This window comes from Delphinapterus leucas, chromosome 19 (assembly GCF_059928025.1).
Source record: "Delphinapterus leucas isolate spDelLeu-1000000601 "Yukka" chromosome 19, BTC_Dleu_Yukka2, whole genome shotgun sequence".
NCBI lineage: Eukaryota > Metazoa > Chordata > Mammalia > Artiodactyla > Monodontidae > Delphinapterus > Delphinapterus leucas.
In genome coordinates, this window is record NC_143147.1 from 7157603 (window position 1) to 7179976 (window position 22374).

General features: G+C 61.4%; 1 protein-coding gene across 4 annotated transcripts in view; it reads left to right on the top strand.

Annotated features, from left to right (window-relative positions):
• The first annotated feature begins 561 nt into the window (after positions 1-561).
• RAI1 (retinoic acid induced 1) overlaps positions 562-22374 on the top strand; it is a 104135-nt gene continuing 82322 nt past the window's right edge. For all 4 annotated transcript variants that reach the window (XM_022560883.3, XM_022560879.3, XM_089900192.1 and 1 more), the window contains exon 1: positions 562-1005. The gene's annotated coding sequence lies outside the window, so the exon portion shown is untranslated. The remainder of the gene's footprint in view (positions 1006-22374) is intronic.

Below are 22374 nucleotides of genomic sequence, written 5' to 3' on the forward strand. Positions count from 1 at the left end.
TGTCCCCCTGCTCTCTCCTGCCTCGGGGCCTTTGCACTTGCTCCTCCCCCTGCCAGGAACGGTCAGTTCCCTGCTCACACCCAGCTAAGTAGCCCCAGTTCTTCACTTCACTAATGACTAGCGCTCATTTGTCCCTGGAACGATCTTCCTCACGTGTGGAAGCATTTGTTTGCTGTCTGTCTCTGCCCACCAGGGTGCCAGCCCCATGACGACAGGACCACTTGTCTCTGCTGATTTTGCGTCCAGCGAGGTGCCAGTAAGTGAAGAAATCCATGCTCGGCGGCCTACTGAGCTTAGAGGTCGGAACGTTTCCCAGACTGTGAAGGGGAGGTCACGGGAGGGCTGTGGTGGGTGAGGGCGGGAGCCTGGCCCAGGGACCCGGCCAGAGCCTGGGAGCATCTGAAGACCGGTGCCGGTCCACGTCCTCCGCCCCAGGTTCCGGCCCCGACCCCGGCCCGCGAGTCCTTGAGGGCCCCCCTGAGTCCCCCCGCCGAGCCCCCTCCCCCCAGGCCCGTGGCGGGCGCTGGCCGCCAGGGGGTGCTGTCGGGGCGCGCGGCCCACCTGGCTCCCGGGCGACGAGCGAGCGCAGCCAGGCGGCCGGGAACTTTTCTCCTCGCGCTCTCGCCGCCTTCTCCCCCCGCGCGCCGCCCGCCGCCGGCTCTTCCTGCGCGGAGGGGACCGCATTTCCCCGCGGCCGTGCGACGCCAGCAGGCCCGGCGGTGCGCAGCCAGGGCCCGGTCCCCGCGCCCCGGGCGCCGCCCCTGCCCGCGGCTGCGCTCGGAAGGCGAGGTGCGGAGCGAGGCGCGGCCGGAGCGAGAGCGCGCCGAGCAGGCCGCCCAGCCCGCCCGAGCGCCGGCTCGAGGAGGGGGCGCCGAGGCCCACCTTCTTTCCTGCCTGGCTGCTGGCCGGCCGGGCCGCCGCGCCCGGACCCCCATGGCCGCCCGAGTCTCCGGGCAGCGAAGTCGCAGCGCCAGAACCCGGGCCCCCGAGTGAGCGCGCGCTGAGGTGAGCACCGAGCGCCGTGGCGGGGGCGCGGGGGGCCGCGGGGAAGTGCTTTGTGTGCGGGGGGCGCCAGGTCACCGGATGGCCGTCCGGGGAGCTGCGGGGTGCGGGCGCGAGGAGCTAGGGTCGCGGGTGCGGGGGTTGTGCGCGCGGTGGCGCCGGGGGTCAGCCGAGTGCGGGTGGGGACCGGGGCGTTCGCGCGCCGCCGGAGGCGAGCTTTGTGAGTGCGTCCGGGTGGGGGGCGGGGAGCCGACTTCTCCGGGGGGACTCGGGGCCTGGTGGGGCCACGGCGTGGGAGCCAGGGCCTCGAGGGACGGCGAGGGCCGTGGTGGGGAGGGGTGGCGCGCGGGGCTCTCAGCGGAGCCCGCGGCGGTGCCCCCTCGCGGGCGGCGGCGCCCGGGCCTGTGCGCAGGCCGCGCGACCCGGCAGGAAGCGGCCCCGGAGGCCGGGGAGCTCCGACGCGGGCAGGCCCGGGGCGCGCGGGCCTTTCGGGGTGACGTCACGGTGGGGGCTCAGGCCACGCGAGTCCCGTGTTCCCGGACGGACGACTGCGCACCGGCCGTGTCCCTGGCCCCGCGGCTCCGCGCCTGGGAGGCAGGGGACCCGGGAGGAGGACGCGGGGACCGGGCGCAAGGCAGTGTCGCCGAGCGCGGCGGGGTGGGGGGGTGTTGCAGGACGCGGGGTTGACATTTGGAGCCTTGGTCGCCGGGGGCGGCCGAAGAGGGGCGGAGGGGAAGCGAAACACCAGACAGGCCCGAGGCCGCGGCGGCCCCAGCTTCCTGGGGCGCCCGTTTTCCCAGCGAGCTGTTTCCCTTCTTGGGTTCTGGGTCGGCCTCAAATCCACGCCAGGGGCCGGAGTGCGGCCCGAGCCGTGCCCTGGTTCGGGGAGCCCCCGACGGGCGAGGCGCTGGGGCTCCGGGCCTGAATGGAGACGGCTGTCGAGAGTAACAATGCGCTACTGGGGGGCTGGGGGAGGGGAGGCAGCGCGCCTGAATGGCGACCCGGGCCCCGGGCTTCCCAGGGTTTCCGCAGGCTCCGATCCGGGACCCATGCGGGACCCTCACGGTTCCCTCCACCCAGAGTGCCCACCCCCCCATTTGTCTTCCAACGCAGCGGCGTGTTGAGGATTCAAGGGCATTACATCTGGTTGCAATCCAGTTTCATGCCGCTGTTGGGCTGTTAAGACTTCGCGGTGACGTCAGAGCAGGGGAATTACTTCTTTTTATTTTATCTTTTTTTAGTTGTCTGCTGCCCGGGGAGGGGAGGCGCGGTGGGTTAGGAGAGTTCTGATGTGGAGGCGCCAGCGCCGTGGGAGCCCCAGGCTGGGGGCTCTGCCTCTCTCCCCACACCGCATCCTCCATTCAGACCTGGCTCTGCCTGGGGTCAGGCGCACCCTGGGTGGGGGCAGCCCTCGCTGCAGACTCAGTGGAGGCCCCTCCTGACTGACCACACAGCTGCATTTCCAGAGGCTTCCCTGGGACGTGGCCTCAGGATCTGGAAGCTGGAAAGGAATCTTCTAGTTTCCCACCCCTCCCCCTTGACAGTGAGGGCCTCAGGAGTGTCCAGAAGGGAGTCCTTAGGAAAAGTGGCCTTCTGGGTAGAACAGAGGAGTGGACACAGACATTCTGGTTTGGGGGAGGCTCAGCCCCAAAACTGTGGCAAAGGCTCTCACAGGCAAGAGGCTTGGAAAGGAGAATGTGTCCAGGGGTGATCCCGGCCCCAGAAGCCGAGTATGGAGTGGGCTGAGTGTGACCTTTCCCAACAGCCAGAAGCTTCTGTAGCTTCCTAAACAGAGGAGGGGGGGTCACCCGCCCCGTAACGGTCTTTCTCTCCCCGTTGACCAGGAGGCCCCTGCAGGCAGGGACCCTGCTTATTCCTCCTTAGACTCTTTAGTCTGGACTGTGGCTTCCAAACCCTCAGCTGTGACCTATAGTAAGAAATGCATTTTAGGTCACAATTCCATTCACGCCCACTGTGTGTAACTGGAAAAAAAAGTTTAGTGACATAGCTCTTTACTCTGTTATGTACCCTGGTCTGATACTTTCTATTCTAGTCTATTTGGTTTTTGTTGTTTTTTTAAATTGCTTTCTGTGACCCACTAAATTGATTTCACGATCCACTAATGGGTCCTACCCAGAGTTTGAAAAAACAGGCCTAGAAAATGAGTCTGCCTTCTATTCATTCAACAAACATTAACTGAGGCCCTGACAGTTTCTCTCAATTTCTTCTTTTTGAATTACTCAGGTAAGACATGGATTTGTTCTCATTGTGAACAATGCAAATAACCCGGAAGTACACAGAGTAAAAGTGCCCCCCAGGTAACCCCAGTTAACACCTTGAATATGGTTTGCTCTTCTCTTATGCATACATGTATCACGTACGCAAATACATAGTTTTCTCTTACCCCAAACGAGACCGCCCCTCAGGCTCTTAGTGGTCAGCTCCCTTTTCCTTCCTGTTGTCTTGGCGGGGTCACAGGTGGGGTGCTCCAGGGCAAGGCTTTGGGTGACTCCTGGCTCCACCACGTCCTGAATGAGTTGTTCACCTCTCTGTGCCTCTGTGTCCCCATCTGTGCAACGGGGGTAATAACAGTACCAGCCTCACAGGACTGTGGTGAAGCTTTAACAAGTGAGTCCACGTCAGCCTGGGAAGCTGAGAACGGTACTTGTCCCAATAAATGTTAGCTGCCACTGTCACCATTATTATCACCACTGTCTTCCCATGGCCGTCCACGTTTGCACCTCGTTGCGTTAATAGCGCCTGTCGCTGGGCATGGATGTCCCGCCAGCGACGTGTGGCTCCGCAGGCAGGCCCAGGCGGAGCCCTGCACGCCGGGCAGCGTTCCTTCGGGAGAGGCACCGGGGCTTACTGGCCCACCGGGTATTTTCCAAGGGCTCACCGTTTCGAAGTTCTGTGTTTAATGCACCTGCCTCCAAGGTCACAGCCCAGGGGTGAGAACCAGATGGTACCCAAGGGGACAAGTGGGAGCTCGCGCCAGGTCTTGGCAGGAAGCAGGGCCTCGCATGGAAGCACTGACAGGTGTTCTGGAGACAACGTGGGAGGGAGTGGGTCGGTGTCTTTGGCGGGACTTGGTCACGCGGGGAGGGGCAGAGGGGACCACGGAAGCCAGTTCCAGGATGGTGGGCAGGTAGCCTGAGCTTTAGGATCCAGGGATGAGTGTGTCCCAACTTGACCAGGGTTGGGGCTTTGTGGAGGTGCGGCTTCATGGCAGAGGGGGCTTGGAGCAGGTGCTTGGAGCACAGGTAGGTGATGAGGGGGTGTTCCTGGCAAAGGGGACACACCAGCGATTCTTTGGCAGCTGCAGCGGACATGGCCGGTGTCCTATGGCCAGGAGGGAGGACTTGGCTCAGAAAGAACGTGGTGGGAGAGGCTAGCTGTTGCCGCGGCCTCCTCAGCAGCCTCCCTGCCTCCATCCTGCCCCCTCCCAGCGTGGGCCACACTGCAGAGTGACCTTTCTCAACCACGGCAGTGACTCCCCGGGGCTCCTGCTGTGCTCTGAATCAAGGTCTGCTCCGGAGTCCCTCCCGCGCCGTGCGGGCCTTTCTGGTCCTTGCCTGCTCTGGTCCCACTCAAGCCCTGTCCCCTCCTGCCACAGCCGAGCCCCCTCCCAGGATGCAACCCTGGCATTACTGCCTCTGTACGTTGGCCCAAGCTGTTCCTTCCACCTGGGCTGCCCTTCACCTTCCTCCCTGCGTCCCGAGACCCAAACAGACGTCCTGTTCCCTCCTTCTCTGATCTCCACGGCAGAACTGAGTCATCTCCCTTTGTCTATGGCTGAGGCATAGCATTTATCTCAGAATTATCGGTAATTCTGTCGGTGTCTGTCCTCCCCGGGAGGCCGGGGCATCCAGGCCCAGAGCTCGGCTGCCTCGTCTGTGCGGCCCCAGCTCCAAGGGTGAGGCCGGGGGCGCGGGGCGCTCAGAAGTCTTCCCGGCAGGAAGGGCCGGGCGAGGTGGGGCGGGGGAGCCCAGCATTGTTTCGGGGGCCCCTGTGGGATCTTGGGGATTCTTGGGGCACCAGTCAGGGGATTCTATTCATCACCCTCAGAGGAGACCGGCAAGGCCAGAGAGGGGCCCCTGCTCCTTCTGGGGGGCTGAGGAGAAACTGGCTCGTCCTGTTTCCCGGGATTGAGGCAGAGCCGTGCCCCGTGCCTGGGTGGGTCACCGGGATCCGAGACTGGAATGTGACACCAGGGTGGGTGCCAGCAGCTGGAGGTGCAGATGGGGCTCGGCTGCCAGAGGAGAGCTTTTGCTCTACTGGTTCTCGAATCTGTGTGGATAGCGTGTGTGGTGGTGGGACACCGGTGGGGCTGGTGGGAAGGAGGAGAGGGCGACGTGGGAAGGACGCCTAGTCAGGAAGGACAGAAGGACAGGCCAGGAGCACCAGGGCTCTGCTGTGACCACCCGATCGTCGCTCACCCAGCAGACACCCCCTCCCCGCCACGTTTCTTCCCCTTGGCCCTGGGCTCGCCGGCCCCGGAGATGAGATGCTCAGGGCCAGTGGACAGCAGGCGTCCAGTTTCTGCATGGTGATCGGCCTCAGGAGGAGGGCGTCCCGCAAGCCCGGAGGGGAGCTGTCAGGAGGTGTAGGGGCCCAGTGGGGGGGCTGGGGGTCCCAAGGGGGCTGGTGCAGACTACACCGCATTTGGCCCCCCTCCTCCCGTCCCCTCCCTGGAGACATGCCTCAGTCCAGTCTGGGAAGCACGGCTGAGCAGGGGAGCGGCCCTGGGTTTGGAATCAGGACAGGGTTTGAGTTCCAGCTGCTGCTTCAGGAAAGTCACGCCCTCTCCGTCCCCCCCTCCCCCGTCCCCCCCCACCACCACCCCAGCACATTTCCCCTCCTGTCCGACAGGGGGCGGTAGCTGCTGCATTCAGTGTGCTCTGTGATCTGGAAAGCATGGGGTCAGAAACACAGGCCAGCCCGGGTCCACATCCAGGTGCCACCGTCCTTTCAGGGGCTCCGTCTCCCCACCTTTGAAACGGGCACAGTCACAGGCCCCGAGTCACTGGCTGCTGGCCCGTGGACTCGGCAGGGACCAGTACTCTTTCTGCTGAAGGACTTTGGGGGAAGAGGTCGCTGTTATCACTCCTCCCGTACCCTTCCCTGCGGTGACGTTGGCCAAAACCAGGAGTTTGGTGCCTGTTCCTTCCCCAGCCAGGCTGAGGTGGATGGATTGCGTGTCTCTGTCAGCCGGTGGGGCAGGTGAGAATTACAGTTTTCCGGCCAGTTTCTGTTTGCAAAGAGGCTTTGCCCCGGTGCTATAGGTGGACTTGGGCAGCAGTGTAACCACAAACTCATTCATTTCTTTGTGCATTCATTCATAAATCACATACTGAGTATCTCGCGCACACCAGGGTGCTCGGAACACAGCCGTAAACACAGACTTTTTGGCCGTGAACACCTTTCAGAGTTCAGCTGCCTGGGTTCACATTCTGGCTCTGCCGCTTGCAAACTCAGACAAGTTACTTCTTTGCTTTCTTTACTCATCCGTGAAATGGGGGAAATGGCAGCGCTTGCCTCAGGGTTGTTGGGAGAACGAGTGAGTTGATGCAGATAAAATTCTTAAGACAGGGCCTGTTTTCATACATAGAAATACACAGAAGGTGTTCGAGGATGGTGGTTTTTTTATTCCTGCCCTGAAGAATCTCAGCGCCCGCTCAGCACTGAGGGAAGACAGTCCAGCCAGGGCCTTCTGGAGACGGGTGACACCTGGGAAGGGGGTGGCAGCCCTCCGAGCCCCGCCCTCAAGCCCCGGCCCAGGGAGGCCACTGCACCAGGTACCTCTGCAGTCAGACCTTCCGTGCGGCCCTGGGGCCAGGGGTCTAACTCTGCCTGCACCAGGAGGGCTTCAGACTTGGAAAAGTAATTTCAGTATCCAGGGTTGAAGCTGAACGGGTTTTCTGATTGGCATCCTCAGTTACCAGAGGCCAGCAGACCACCTCTGGGTGTCCTCAGGCAGGCTCCCCCAGCTCCCTGGGCCTCTCTTTCCTCCTTTATAGACAGCAGAAACAATAGTACCGACCTCATCGTTTCCCTTTTAAGAGGATTGAATGAGATGATGCCTGTAAAGCGCTCAGCTGTACTTGGCACATAGCAAAGTGCTTAATGATGGTGCCTACTGGTAATAATAATTCTCAGCAAATGTAAATTAAAAAGATTTCTTCTTGGGCACTACAGCTCCCTGGAGGTGTGAAGTTGTCACCCTCCCACCAGCTAACAGGACAAAGAATTGTTACGGTGACGCAGAGACGTTGAGGCCCAGACAAGCTTAGCAGCTGACACAAAGTCACACAGGAGCCCAGGGCAGGGTGTGGAAGGGGGAGCAGAACTGGGTTTTAGTCGGGTGCTCTCTGATGCTTTGAGAGTTATTCCTGCAGCAAAATGGTAACTGGTGATCAGCTCTGATATACAGCTGAGGTCAAATGGGCCTGTATTCTGGAAGCTTCTGGTCTGATAGGGAAGATGAAATTTGTACATGACTATGATAAGAGGAAAAGAGGTAAAATTAAAATCACCTGTTGGGGGAAGAAGGGAGAGTCGTGCGTTCACTCATTTTGGGGGGCGGGGTGCCAGGCCTCAGAGCAGTGGTTCTCAGTTGTGGGTAATTTTGTCCCTCAGGGGACGTTAGGCTCTGTCTGAAGGCATTTTTGGTTGTCTTCACTGGGTGGGGGATGCGGGCATCTAGTGGGTCGAGGCCGGGGACACCCCCCCAACAAATTACCTGGCCCCAAATGTCAACAGTGCTGATGGGGTTTGAGCAGCCTTGCCCTGGAGAAATGGGTGACTACATGACGGCCGCCCCTCCCCTTTTGAAGCCCACAGTCGGGTAGGGGAGCGGACCTGAAGGGCATGATTCATAGATGTGGATTCAGATGTGGTCGTGTTGCAGCTAAGAGGGCGCTTCTCGCAGGGGAGGCCTTGGGGGAGGGCTTCCAGGCCGGGGGCGTGGGTGCAGCCCAAGCAAAGGCAGAGAAGCAGAAAGGCAAAGGTGTGTGGTGGGAGGGGCAGACGCCTGGTGTGTGTCTGGGGCGGCAGCAGACAATGACCCGGCCTCAGGGCTTCCAGAACCGGAAGGCCGAGGACTTCTCCGCTTTGCCTGGTTTGAAGCAACTTTGTCTCCTAGCCTGCTGTGCTCTGGGGGACTGGTTGTGGGGGGGAGGAATGCTGCCCTCCGAGGGGTCCCAGCTCTGCCCCTTCCCTCATTTGCATCCATCTGATAGGTGGGAAAGAGAAGCAGGATAAAAAGAAGAGGAAGAACGATACTTTCATTTCAAACACAGATAGGGACGGGGAGATGGGAAGGAATTCAGTTTAGGGTACCTTTGAGAGGAGCACAGAAAATCCCCACCATGGCCCAAAATAGCACTAAAAACAGACGTTTTGCCAGATCAGACTTAACTGAGTGGCTCCCTCTTGTCGAGTCCAGCAGGATGTGGACGGAGCTGGCTTTGTTCCCTTGGGGTGACATTGACCCCTGGGGCCCCCTCCCTGGCAGATTAAACAGAGAGGCCCTGGTCTCCTGGACAGGACAGGAGCCTGCGGAGCTCAGCTTGAGCGTTCCAGAGGGCCAGAGATGGTGACGGGGGGCACGCCCGGCAGCAGGGCCAGATGGGGGATGGTTCCTCTAATAAGTGTATGTCTGGCTCTCTGGCTGCCGAGAGGGATCATGGAGCAAAGCCGTCATTTAATGAGTGCCTGCTTTTGTGCTTGGCACTGGGTGGTCCTCTGTAAGCCTTATTAACCGCCTCATACAGATTATCAAGGAAACTGAAGCTCAGAGAGGTTAAGTGACCTGCATGAGGTCACACAGCGACCAAATGCGATTGGAAACCACATCTCTTGGGCGCCAAAGCCAGGCCCTGCCTGCCCCTTGCTCACTTCCTCATGATGGTCACTCATCCAGTCAGCAGATAATCTCTGACTGTGAAATAGTACTGTGACCTGGTGGGAAATTTTAGAGTCGGAAGTGGGCTTGAATTCTGACCGGAGCAGTTTTAGTGTCTGGAAGTTGGAGCCTCCTTTCATCTGTCAAGCGGGCGTAACCATACCTTTATCCTGGAGTTGCTGTAAGGGTTAAACTCTGCATGGAAGGGGACAGGAAGGGGAAGAGGGAGGCCCGGGGAGGTTAGGACCTGCCCTGGGCCACCCAGCGTGGCAGGGCGCAATAAGAGAGCCCTGGGTAGAAGGAACCAGGCGAGATTGTGGTATCTCTGTGCAGTATCGGTGTTGGGTTTCTTTATTTGAACCAGGAGAGAGGGCAGCCCCACTCTGCAGGTAGAAAAGGTGGTGTGGAATGCGGGTGTTTATTTTTCTTTGCCTGTGAAAGCCTTGTTTCAGCTCAGGCCGATAGGGCTTCCCAAGACACTGCAGAGGGTGCCTGCCATGCTGAGGGGTCTGCTCAGGTGCCTGCCTAGGGTGGGCACTGAGGGGGCACCTACCAAGCCAGGCTCCCAGTGCAGCCTGTGGACCCCCAGAAAGAGTGAGGGTGGGTGAAGACCGTGAAACCGGGGCGTCGCTCTGCCTCCTTGAATTTGGCCTTCCTGGTCCCATTCATCTCCTTATCTCTGGCAGCCCCCTTGGGTTGTTGGGAAGTCAGGGGCAGCCTTCCTGATTGACAAACAAAACAGGCCTTGCTCACAAAAGGAGAGGGGAGGTTGGCTGGACCGCTCTGGCTTCCCAGCCCCTGGCTGCAGGCATCTCTCCTGCTCCACCCAGAAGACACCCTACATTCTGAGAGGCAGTGAGGGGGCTGCAAAGCCATTTTCAGTCAGATCGCCCTGGCTGGTCCCCAGCCTCCAGCAGTAAGGAGGTGGATTCTCGGAACGATGGGGTGGCCACGAGGCAGGGCTTGCTGTATGGTCGGCGCCTCCTTCCCTTCAGCAGGCTGGGAAGGCAGCTTGGAGAGGAAGCCAGGCCGGCAGGTAGCAGAGAAAGACATCGGATCCAGGGGGAGCAGCAGAGAAAGCAAACAAACAGGGCTTTGTGTGGTTGTAGATCGGCGGCTCAGAAGGGAAGCCGGCTGGTGGGAGGGGGAGAGGGAGGGGGAGGAGGGGAGTGTAGGCCGGGCCAGTGCTCTGGGCAGATAGGTGGCCAGACCAGCCCAGGCTGGGTGGCCACGGAGCAGGGAGTGCCACTGTGTGTGGACAGGCGTCTGGAGTCAGCCTGGCCGAGTCCCAGCTCTGCCACTTCCCTCCTTAACAGATCTGGGCTTGTTTGCCCACCTACCCGGGCAGAGCCACTCACACAGGACTGGGGAGATAAGTCATCCGGCCCGACTGGCCTGGCCTGTCGTGTGAGCCCCCACCCTATGGGGATGCAGGCCAAGAAGGGGTCAGGGTCTGCCTGGCAGGCTGCCAGCTTGGCTGGGTCTCCTGGGAGGGCACTGCGGGGGCCTGGACGGCAGCCGAGCAGAGGAGTTTGCACTGTCCAGCAGCAGATGCCTGGCGTGTGGGTGGGCAGAGGCCAGCATCTCGGGCCCCCGGCCCTGGCGCGGAACGTCTGCACTGTGGTGGAGGGGCCATCTCGGGGCCAAACCCTGGATCCTAGCGGGGCTGGCCCGCCTGTCCAGGAGCGCGCAGCTCCGCCTCGGGGAGGGCTTGGCAGGAGCGGGCAGGCCAGACACGCAGGCAGCTGCATTATCGCCTCCGGGGCCATGTCCTCTCCTCCCTGACCTCGGGAGGGCAAACACCCGCGCTTTCTGGCCTCCCTTCGCTCCCGGCGGCGCCCCCACCGCGGGCGCGCCGGAGCCTCCGCGCGTCCAAGCGGATGAGCCCCGCTGGGGCCGAGGGAGGGCGGGGCGGGGCGGGGCGGCCGTTGCGTCGCCATGGCAGCGCCCCTCCCGGCGTGCCCCGCGCCGCCGCGGGGCGGGGCTTCCAGGCCCTGCCCCTCACCTCGCCAACCCGCGGCTTCCGGGAACCCGGGCTGGGGGCGGGGCTTCCATGCCCCGCCCCTCATTGCCCGCGGCTTCCGGGAACCGCGGGGCGGGGCTTCCGGGCGGTCTGCCTTCGGCCGGGTTCTGCTCCCGCGTCCGGTACCGGTTGCCGGGGAGCTGCGGTCGTGAGTCCGGCGCAGCCCTGCGGGGCGGGCCTGGGGTTACTTCCGCCTCTCTCCCGCCAGCCGCCGCTCCTGCTTGGCGCCCCTTCGGTGGCCCGCTAGTCACTCCCGGGCTGCCTTCTCTCCCGGGGCACTCGCTGAGCTCTGCCCGCCCCCACCTGGCTTGGGCAGGCCGCCGGACGTGGTGCAGCCTTGGGCCTTGGAAGGAAGGGGGGCTCTGGGCGGGGGCAGTCGTCCTTGGCCTTTCCCGAACCTCTCCCGGGGCACGCGCACCGGGAGGGTGAGAATGGGCTTCAGCAGCTGCGGGAGGGACTTGATATGGAAAAGAACTTCTCAGGCCTGAGCATTTTGTTAATAAAACCACCAGGTTATAAGCATGTTGATTTTAGAAAAACCTAAAAATACCGTAAGACAAATAAAAATCCCCTATAATTCCACCCCCAGGACACACCATTGTCAACATTTTTTCTCTAGGCATGTGATAAACAACATATGATAAATGTAATAAATATAAAACGTGGAATCATGCAATATATTTGGTTTTGTAAGGCACTTGGTGGTTTAATACCTTTTTTTAAATCACTATACAAGGAGGACAGGCTTATTGTAGACTTTTGGAAAATAAGGCAAGTTAAAAGAAAAGCAGTTCACCCGAACTCCCAGTCTCCAAAGGCAGGTGCGTTTGACTTTTCTTCGCAGCCACCCGCACCCCCGTTCACGGGGTCTCTGTTTAGGTATGCTGCCACTCCTCCCCTGTGTCCATCTGACATCCTGCTTTTCTCCCCTCCTGTTGTGGGACCTGCTCCTTTTTATTGAGTCTGTGAGTCTGGAGGGAACTGCAACCAGGTCTTGGGAGAGCTTCAGACAAGAGTCGGGCTGGGGGGCTGCTTCCTGACTTAGTTCGTCCTCTCCCCACCTGCCGACCCCAGGAGCCCTTCCCCACAGCCACTCACTCTGATCGGCAGCTTGGGCAGGGGCCACCCAGCCTGAACAGGTACGTTGAAGACTTGTGGCCCTCTCTGAGACCCAGGCTCCAGCTGCAAGGCCACACCGAGGTCTCAGACCTCAGCCTCATCCGGGGCCTCTTTTGCCCAGCACACTCGGACTCAAAGACCCCTTGTTGGTCCTTTGGCCCACCTTCTGCTCCCTCTCTGCCTCCTAGGAGCAGGTTTCTGCTGCCCTGGGCTCCTTAGCCTCTCCCCGGGGGTGTGTGGGCCTGGCACCGGCACAGCCTCCCTCTGCCCAGCTGCCTCTCGAGCTACAAGCTGCCCTTGCCCCCATCCGTCCCTCCTGCCAGGCCTTCTCTTCCCCATTCCTCAACAGTTCGATTCTAACACATCCCAGCCCCGTGTGAAACAGACCTTGGAAAATCAGAGTTGCCAAGGATGGATTGGCATTTAAAAGGCATCCAAGGGTTGGGGGGAAAAGCCGAAGAGGCAAGAGCACAGGGCCCTGTCCCTGAGCAGTAGCAGGATTTCGTGGATGGAAAACCACAGAACACTCCTTTCCCTGGAATAACAGCCTAGGCAGAGGGGTGGCGGGTAGGGTACCAGACAGCATGCCCCACTGCCCACCACCTGCCGTCACTGCCGTGTGCTCTCCGAAGTGAAAAGATGCGGGAGGGATGTTGGGAGCCTGCAGCCAATGGCCCTGTAAATTGTATTCTTTTAGCAAGTTTATTCATGTATAAAATATGTAAGGCCTGCTTCACTTCACCTGTAGCAAGGAGGTGGCCGGGTTGGGGCTGAGATTGACGCTCTGAGCGGTTTACTTATCTGGAGCTGCTCTTCTGGGCTGGGCACCGCCTGCCATGTGGAATTTAACCAAGTGGCAAGATGGGTGTGTGTCTGTTCCTGGGCTTGGGGGCTGTGTGTATGTGGCGTGTGTCTGTCAGTCTTTGGGGGGCTCTGTACATGGAGGGTGATGGTTCTCGAGCGGTTGCTGCACCCAGGCACGTGTGAGTCTGTGTGTGTCGGATTGCTGAGCGTGAGCTCGTATGTGTGATGTGTGTGTACAGTGAGGTGTCTGTGTGTGTGCCTGTGCGTGTGCGTCTCGGTTGGGAAACGAGTTAAGGGGACAGGTTTTGTGAGCGTGTCTTGGGCGCTTACATGTGCGGTGGTGTCCACGGTGTGGGGGGAGGACAGACGTGCTCCTCTGTGTGTCTGCATTTGTGAGTGGGGCCCCATGTGTGGCTGAGTCTGTCGCGTGTATGTGCGTCCTGTTTCCGTGGGCACGTGCGGTGTGGTGCATGACTGTACGTCAAAGGCAGAGGCAGTGCCGCCGGCTGGGTTGTGGAGCACTGGCTTACAGCCCTGGGCACTGGGAGGGATTGATGCCTGGCGCACCTGTGTTCTGTGACCCCTGTGTGGCTGGGCCTCAGGCTCCAGGAAGGACTGGCCTGGGGACTCAACGGAGGCTGACGCCCCTGGGCCTCTTCCAGCAGAACCGGGCCTTCCCTGCCCTGTGACTCAGAAACCAGAGGGAACTCCAGGGTCAGGGTGGTCTGGGCCCATGTTTGACGGATGGGGAAACCGAGGTCCAAGGGCACACAGCCTGTGGTGGCCATGGCAGCCCGTAATGCTGGGCATGGCTCCGGCAGCACACCCCCACCCCGCCAGGCTTAAGCTTCCGCTTCTGTGCCTGGGGGCTTGGTTCCCAGCCATGGTCCTCTCGCACAGAGGCCAAGGCACAGAGCAGGCAGGGGTTCGTCGGGGGTCACTCGGCAAGTCGAGTCCAGCCTGGAGGCAGGCAGCGAGAACAGCAAGGAATGATGGGGAGACCCGGCTCTGGGCCGCAAGTCCCGGCTCTGGGGGCGACTCTGCACCGAGGCGGCGTCGCTGTCCCTCCCCTAGCCGCAGCTCCCGGCCCAGACGCGGCCCAGTGGCGTTCTCCTCAACCTCGTGACAGCCCACAGCTTCCCCCACCTCAGCAGCTAGCGCGTCTGTCACTACTTTCCTAGCGAGGCTGCCGAGGGCCCCCCGGGACCGATGACACCTTTGCAGGCCAGCCGGCAGCTGAGAGGGTGGGCCGGCCTCGGGTCAGGCTCGGGAGGGGGCAAGCCCCTTTCCCGCCTTCAGCCCCAGCCACGAGGGCATCGAGGTCCGTCCAGGCCCCTGAGCCCGCTGCTTGGGGGTGGGGGGTGCCCGAAGGCTCTGGGGAGGCAGGAAAGCCCACACCGGCCACATTTTTCTTTGGCGCCGCGACCGTTTATAGTAACAATACTTCATCCGGCCGGTAGGTGTGTTTGCGGGCCTACTGTGTGCCGGGGCTAAACTCATCCGTGATCTGGCTGTTCCCAAGCCCTGCCCTTGGGGAGCTGTGGCCAAAGCAGGAAAGACAGTAATCAACTGAGTTGTTTGCATCGTTACGCATTCCCGTGTGGGGATGCGCCTTTGTCACGAGCCAAGACAGAGGCATGGACCAAACTTGCAGAGTTTTTCTAACAGAGAGCAGGAGTCCTGTGCCTAGGCTGGGCCACACCGGCCCCTGAAAGGCTCAGCTAGGACTTGAATGAGTCAGGGGACCGAGACCCTTGCTGTGTGGCCCCAGGCCACTGCCCACCTTCTCTGGGCTCCCTAGGGGCTAGAAGTTCCCTTCCGGCTCCATCACCTCTGACTGGAACTCAGGCAACGGTGTCTCTTTGCCCTCCCCGCCAGGGCCCTCAAGACATCTAAGCTACAGCCTTGGCTTGGGAATGCCAGAGGCACTTGCCCCAGGGGACCCGGGAGCCTGTCCTCAGGCCCCACCTCCTTTTGCTCTCACAGAGGCTGTCCCTGGGCTGAAGGAAGCTGGGAAGAGACGAAGCCGGAGCGTCAGGCCCAGCCCCTCTGCAGCAGAGGAAGGTGTCTGTTCATTCATTCACCTGCCCACGAGTGCCTTTATTTTTTTATTTTTGAAAATTTATTATTTTTATTTTTGGCTGCGTTGGGTCTTCGTTGCTGTGCGCGGGCTCTCTCTAGTTGCAGCGAGCGGGGTGGGGCCACTCTTCGTTGCGGCGCGTGGGCTTCTCATTGCGGTGGCTTCTCTTGTTGTGGAGCACGGGCTCTAAGCGTGCGGGCTTCAGCAGTTGTGGCTCACGGGCTCAGTAGCTGTGGCGCACGGGCTTAGTTGCTCCGCGGCATGTGGGATCCTCCCGGACCAGGGCTCGAACCTGTGTCCCCTGCATTGGCAGGCGGACTCCTAACCACTGCGCCACCCGGGAAGCCCCTGGACGCCTTTAATTGCCGGGCACTGTGCTGTGCATGAGACCAGGTGCCACACTGGTTGTCGTCTTGCCACATCCGGCCCCCAGACCCACCTTGAAGGCCCACCAGTGTTTGGGGGGGAAAAAAGCAAATGAGTTGCCAGGGAGCAGCCCTTGGGAGATGTCACGTCCAATTCCAGCTTACAGCTCACCTGGATTATTGCGGTCTGCTTCCCTCAAGACCACGCTTGGTGGCCCTCCTACAGCCTGACACCCAGGTGGGGTGGGATGGCACACCTCCTCCTAGCCACAGCCCCCACGCCTCCCTGGTGTCCTGGCTGTGTTGCCCGTGGTGATGCAGCTTCCTGGTTACGAGCCCAGCCTCAGGAGCCAGACCGCCCTGTAAATCAAGTCCCTGTCTAAGCCTCAGTTTCCTTCTCTGTCAAGTGGGGTCACAACAGTAAGGACCCACGAGCTCCTGGAGTCACAGGAGGGATTAAAGGAGAGAAGTTTTAAGTGCTTAGAACTGGTTTCAGTGTTGGCTGCTGCCCTTGTGTTGAATTAACGAGCCACCTGCAGGCTGAGGCCTGGGTTCCAGCTCCCTTGCTGGGGACCCTGTGTGGCACGCGCACCTCCAGGCTTGTTTCCCCAGGTGTTTCTTTGGGAGAGAGACACCTGCCGTCCCCGTTGGACCTCGTCCCTCACCGTCCAAAGACCTAGTCTTGGGACCTGGACTGGGCCCCTGGGGACCTGGACCCCCCACCCCATCCCAGGCGGGGCCCCCCGTAGGTGGGGCTTCTCTTGGGACTCAGGTCCTGGCAGCCCTGGGGTCCCGTGGCCCTTGGAGGGTCTTCTCGTTCTGCTGCTAATGAGCTGCATTAATGCTTCATGGCCTCGAACACGGGTTTAATTGCTCCTGTCCGGTTGCCGGCCTGCGTGACCTTCATCACCCGGAAGGTGCGCGGGGTGGGGTGGGGGGAGGCTGGGGGGTGGACTGGACCAAGGTGGGCTCAGGCTGCGTGCGGGTTCATGTAATTGATTCGCTGCCCACCCACCCACCCTTCCAGCGCCCGGCCAGCTCTGGCTTGGCGTTCAAGGCCCCGCGGGACCGGCTGCTGCCCGTGACCTGGCCTCACCCTCTGGCACCCACAGTAACAACAGTGGTCGCTCACTGCATGCCAGGCACCCAGTGGGCAGTCCGTGTCACCTCTCCGAGGCCCGACACCTCCCTCTCCCACCCTCCCTGACAATCCCTGCCTCTCCCAGGCGAGCCTCTGCGCCCCAGGGGTGGTCTGGTCCCCCTGCTGGGGGTGGGGCAGCCCAGGGGGAGGGGAGTCAGTTCCTTGAGGCCGCCTGGTCTGGCTGTCCTGCCCCCGCATGGCACCTGGGGGTGGCACAGGGGTTGTGGCTGCGGTGTTGCCCTAAGCCCTCTGCCCGGGCTAGGGGCCCCGGGGCCGTGGGAGCAATGGAAACCTCCCAAAGCCTTGAGGCTTAAGGTGGTCCCTGTGGGACCTGCCTCTGCTCCTCCGCAACCCGCCAGCTGAGCTTCGGGGGTGCGCCCCAGTTCAGGGCAGCTCACGTCCCCTTCTCCCGCTGGGTCCTTCCCTCCCACCCTCTCCTCTGGCTCGGGGGGAGGGCGAGAAGGGAAGCGGGAGCGGGAGAACTGGTCAACGGTTTCCCCAAGCAGGCCTTCTCCTCCCTGCCCCTCCCCTTCCCTGCACCCCAGCCCCTCCGCTAGGCCCCCTCCAGCCCACCCCCTTTGGTCTGCACCACCCGTGTCTCCCGAGTGGGCTCCTGCGCCCCTCCCCCCGTGCCACCTGAGAGACAGAAGCATAAAGGGTCACGCAGTGTCCCTCTGTGGACACCGACCCTGGCCCTGTCAGGTTGGGGCTCTGCCTGCCAAGGATCCCTGTCTGGGCGGGTGGCCTTAGGAGGGAATCCCTGTACTGCAATGTGAAAAGGACCAAGTTGGGGGAAGCAGAGAGCGTCTTTGAGCCCAGACCTGGAAGGTCAGGGGAGGCTTCTAAGCCCGGCCTGGAAGGATGAGTGTGAGCTCCTCAGAGAGGCTGGGAATAGCCCTCTAGGAAGGGGGCAGTTGGAGCAAAGGCCTGGCGGACGGTTCGAGGCGGGGGGGGGGCGGGTAAGGGATGAGTGCGCAAAGCCCGAGCGCACAGATGGAGGTGAGGCCTGAGGCTGGAGATGTGGGCAGAGGTCTCTTTGCCACTCGACACTCTTAGTGGCTCCCTGCTGCCCAGGGGGCCAGATGCGTCCCTCTGAACTCGGGCCACCTCATGTCAGGACACAGCCTGGCCTCAGCCTGGTTCCTTCCACCAGCACAGCCCTTGGTGTTTATTGTGGGCCGACTGTGTGTGTGCAGGTGGTGGCGGGGGTGGGGTGTTGGCAGTGACTCTGTGGCTCCGGGGCAGTTGGGCCTGCTGGGTGGGCCTCTTCTGTTTTCCTGGGGTCCTGGCACAGCTGGCCTGCAGCCAGGACTTGGCCTGCTCCATCCTGGCCCTGTGTCCTTGCAGACAGGATGGAGGTGAACGGGCAGGCTGCCAGGGGCGTCAGGTGGCATCCCAGCCGGGCGGACAGTCCTCCCTGTTTAATGAGGCGGTGGAAAGCCGGAGGGCGGTCTCCATTGGCTCTGCCCTGGCCTGTCTAGGGGAGAAATGAGGCCTACACGGGTTGAGCACCTACTGTGTGCCAGGCTCTGCTTGAGGCTCGGTACCACCCACGCGGCAGATCATGCTCCTGTCTCCTGGTGCGGATGGAGGCGCTGAGGCCGGCGCGGTGAGACAGCGGCCAGAGGCACTGAGCTGGGGGGCAGGTCTGTGCGCCTTCAAGCCTGTGTGTGTTCCCGCGGGTCTGTGCAGCTGGACCGTGGGCTGGCGGGGAACGGGCCTGGCGCTTTGCAGCTCTGCCTCTCAGGGTGGACGGCACGTAGCAGATGCTCCACGGATGCTGTGGGCTGAGGATTGGGCTGGGGAGCTGGGCGTAGGGTTCCTAGGCGCTGGAAGGTTCTGCCACCCCCCCCCCCCAGCAGCTGGCGGGTCGGGGCTTAGTGTGTAAGGGGACTCGGAGACTCCAGTCTTCCGGGCAGAGCATGAGGCTGGGAGGACGGCTGCCCCCGGAGGCTGAGCTGAGGGCTGGCCTCACTGAGCCAGTGGCACTGCTTGGGGCGTGGATGCCGGGCGGGGTTTGGGTACGGGTGGGGGCTCTTTCTGACCTAGCTCCTGGGCACGGAACCTTTGGGAGGGACCAGGTGAGAGGAGCGCATTCTCGTGGCAGCCAGGGCGAGAGTCTGCACCCATAATCTTTCTGGTGTGGGACCCCTGTAGTTCAAGAAATAAATGAATCAAGGTCTGGGGCTCAGGTTGATGGGGGGACGTGGTGGGCAAAAAAATACCAGTAACAACCATAACGGCCACAGCGTTTGTATCAGGTATCGGGTACGTCATCTGTACTCCCGCTCACAACCCCAGTTTACAGATGAGGAAACGGAGGCTTGGGGAGGTTCAGGTCACAGAACAGAGCTGGGATCTCACTCCAGGTGGGTCTTTTCTCAAACTCCGCTGCTCCCTTTTCTTTTGTTCCTTGCCACTCTGCACAACCCCCACCCCCACCCCAATGTGGCTTTCTGAAGGTCACCGGCCTTGTTTTCAGAAGTCCTGGAGGTGACACCTTGGAGGAAAGACTTACCTCCGTCCGTCCCTCTTTGGCCTCCGCTATGGGACTGTCCCTGGGAGCAGGTGCCGGCTGCGCAGCCCAGCTCCTCAGAGAGCGGCCCAGGTGGTCAGGGCTACAGGCTTGCTGGCCTGGAAGTGGGGACACTACCTCAGTGGACCTGCCTGCAGGAAGGTGGAGTGTGTATCACCACCCTCACTTCTGAGGGTCCCTGGTTGAGGCTGTGGATGCCCGCGGGCACCCAGTGCTGTCAGGGCAGTTGGGACAGTCAGGCCACAGTGGACAGGGACTTGCAGCCTCGCCTCTGCCATGCACAGCCCCACGGGGTGACCTTGGCCCGGTCACCCCTCCCTCTGGGCCTCCATTTCTATCCGTGAAATTTGGGACCAGCATCGGGGATGTCTGGATATGGGACGTGGCAGGGCAAGGAGGCTCTTTCTGGTGGGGACAGTCATCCGACCAGTGCAGTCCTTGCCCCCAGCTGGCCTTGGTGGAGGAAGCTGAGAGCCTGTGCCCAGCAGTGGGCTCCATGGGGGAGTTCGTGAGGTCCCGGAATTACCAACGTGAGTTCTGACCTCGGGGTCCCCACGTCCAAGCTGGGTGATCTCGGTGAGTCAGTCATTCAGTGTCTGGGCTTCAGTGATCTCATCAGGAAAGTGGGGCTCTTCATGGCACTGGCCTCAGAATGGCACGTGAGCATTAAGGGAAATTCCACTTTGGCCCTCAGACCAGCGTCCAGGGCACAGGAAGTACTGGATGAGTGGCCTCTGCTGTTGGTATTGGTGGTGGTGTCGTGTCAGTCGAGCTTTTGGTCCAAACTCCTAGTTCCCCATCCTCCCGAGCCCATGGTAGGACGAGCTTCTGGGACGGCTGTGGTTGGTTGGGGTCATGTGACCAGGCCTGGCCAATGAGACATGTGTCCCTCCCTGGCTGGGTGTGTCACTGCCAGGGCCACCTGCCAGGCCTCTTTCCCTTGGCCCAGGTGTGACGGCTTGGTGAGCAGGAACCTCCCTGCCACCCTGCCGGACCTGCAGTGTGAACGAGAAATAAACCTTTGTTGTTTTGTTTTAAGCCCTTGAGCTTTGGGGGTTTTGTTACAGCAGCATAGCGTAGCCCGTTCTGACTGACGCATCGTGACCGTCATCAGCATCGTGTTCAAGTGTGCCCCCTGCCAGGTCTGTACCGGAGAACTGTGCGCCGTGGAGGAGAACTGTGCGCCGTGGAGGAGACCTGGCAGAAAGTAGAACGTGATTGCTGACCTGTTCCCAGAGCCCTTCCACTCAGACTCTCACTCATTTATTCACCTTCTCGCTAATTGGTTCACATCATTCATTCATTTATTCAGCAGGTGTCCCTTGAGCACCTGTTCACTGGCCTGAGGGAGCCCATAGGACGGTGGGGAGCTGGAGATCGTTGTGCAGAGTGACGGTGCCCAGCCCAGAGAGGGCCAGGTCCCCTAAGGGGCTAGTGGTGGGGGCACCCTGAAAGGGCGGCGGACAGCAGACTTGCTGAGCCGGGCAGCGGGCGCTGCTCCAGCAAAGGCTGAGGGGTGACAAGAGACCTGGGCAGTTGGGTGTGGCCAGCAGGGCTGGGGCCAGGGCACAGCCAGGCTGGAGGGAGACTTTGGCCTTTGGCGCAGTGCTCTGGGCTGAAAGATGAGGCTGAATCACGGGTAAGACAGAAGGCCAGCACTTGGAGAGGGAGACCAGGTAGGAGCCAGGCCGTGGATCTGGGTGGGCAAGGGCCGGACAGGGGTCTGAAGAGGAGAGGCAGGCACAGGGAGAGCCTGGAGGACGGCCAGTGTTCCCGGGGGAGTGGTGGGTGGGTAGGGGCGCCCTGCACAGGGATGGGGAAGGTTTGGGGGGTCAATGCGGCCAGTGCCTGAGCAACACCCAGGGGTGACGTCTAGGATGCAGGGTGGTCAGCGGACTGAAGGAAAAGGATGACCACCCTTCCTGCCCCAGATCCAACCACTGCTTTGGGGGTGGGCCTGGGCTGGGAGGGGTGACACGTGTGTCTTCTCTGTGCTGTCTCAGGAGAAAAGAGAATTGAAACTGCGACAGGGGGAACGTTATAAAGATTTCACCATTCAAGTGGAGGCTCTCCTGTCTCAGAGAACAGGGTGTTGTACCCATTCCCACGCATTTACTGAGCCCCTGCCCTGTGCCGGGCGCTGTCCTGGGTGCACGTGGATGAACAGAGCAGAGGTCCTGCCCTGCTGGAGCGTCTGCTCTAACGGGAGACGGTACCACAGAGGATATTAGAAGGCGATAAATGCAGCGAGGAAAAAATAGCGCAGGAGTCAGGGAGCTGTTCACAGCTTTAAACTGGGGAGTCAGGAAAGGCCTCCTGAGCAGGCGACTTGAGGGAGGTCGGTGAACCTGGGGGACATCTGGGGGGAATGGCCGTGCAAAGCCCCTGAGGCAGGAGCATGCTGCACATGTTGCGAAAACAAGCGAAGGGGCCAGTGTGATGGGTGGAGTGGGGGAGGGATCGGGAAAGGCCTCCGACCACGGCCGGACTTGGCTTTCACCCCAAGAGAGCTGCCCTGAGCTGATCTAGGAGCTCACAGGCTCCCTGGGGACTTGAGGGGCCAGCAGAGCTCAGAGAGCAGGAGAAGCTTCCCGGAGTCCTCAGGCCCTGCAACCTGATGGGCCTCAGAGGCTACTGCCCACCCCATCTCCCAGAAATAGAGGAGTGGGTACCCCGCCACCCTCGTCCCCCTCCCCCTCCAGCTTCCCTGCACCCCACTCTCTGCTCCCTTTGCCCTCCAGGATCGCTCAGCCTGCAGGCCCCGGCCCTCTCCAAGTGTATGTGACCTGGAGGAAGCAGCAGGAGTGGGGGCTGCCCTCCAGGGGGAGACCCCTTGGTGGATGTGCGTGCCCGCGGCCTGGATCGAGGGCTTGGCTCCCACGTCCTCCTGCCCGCCCTTCCGGCTGCTCTCCCTCCCGGGTGAGACTGGGGGGCCAGGTGGAATCCTGAGGTCTCGGCGCTCCCGGGCGGGATCGGCCTCGGTGGGTCACAGCCTCCTACATCTTGCACGCCTGCTGTGACGTCCCCAGACAGTGCATCGTTTGTCACGCTTGAGACCCAGGGAGACTCTGTGTCCCCGTGTCCCTGAGCCCCCATCCTTCAGTGGCGGCCATCTCTACCCACACTCTCCTTCTTGTAACCGAGGGGTTCCAGACAAGGTGAGGGACACAGAGCAATGGCCCAGAGTCTGGAGACCAGGTCCCTGTCCTGGGCTGGGCACCAGCACACTGACCCAAGCCTGTCCTGTACATGCTGAAATCCTCTAGCCCGGGTGGAAGCGCCCACAGCATCCCAGCTTGGCAACTGCGGGGAGCTGGGGGGGGGGTGGTGAGTCCCGTGCCCCGCCCCCAGCTCCAGGCACAGAGGGGAGCGCACTCAGGGGCAGGGTGGGCCGGGGT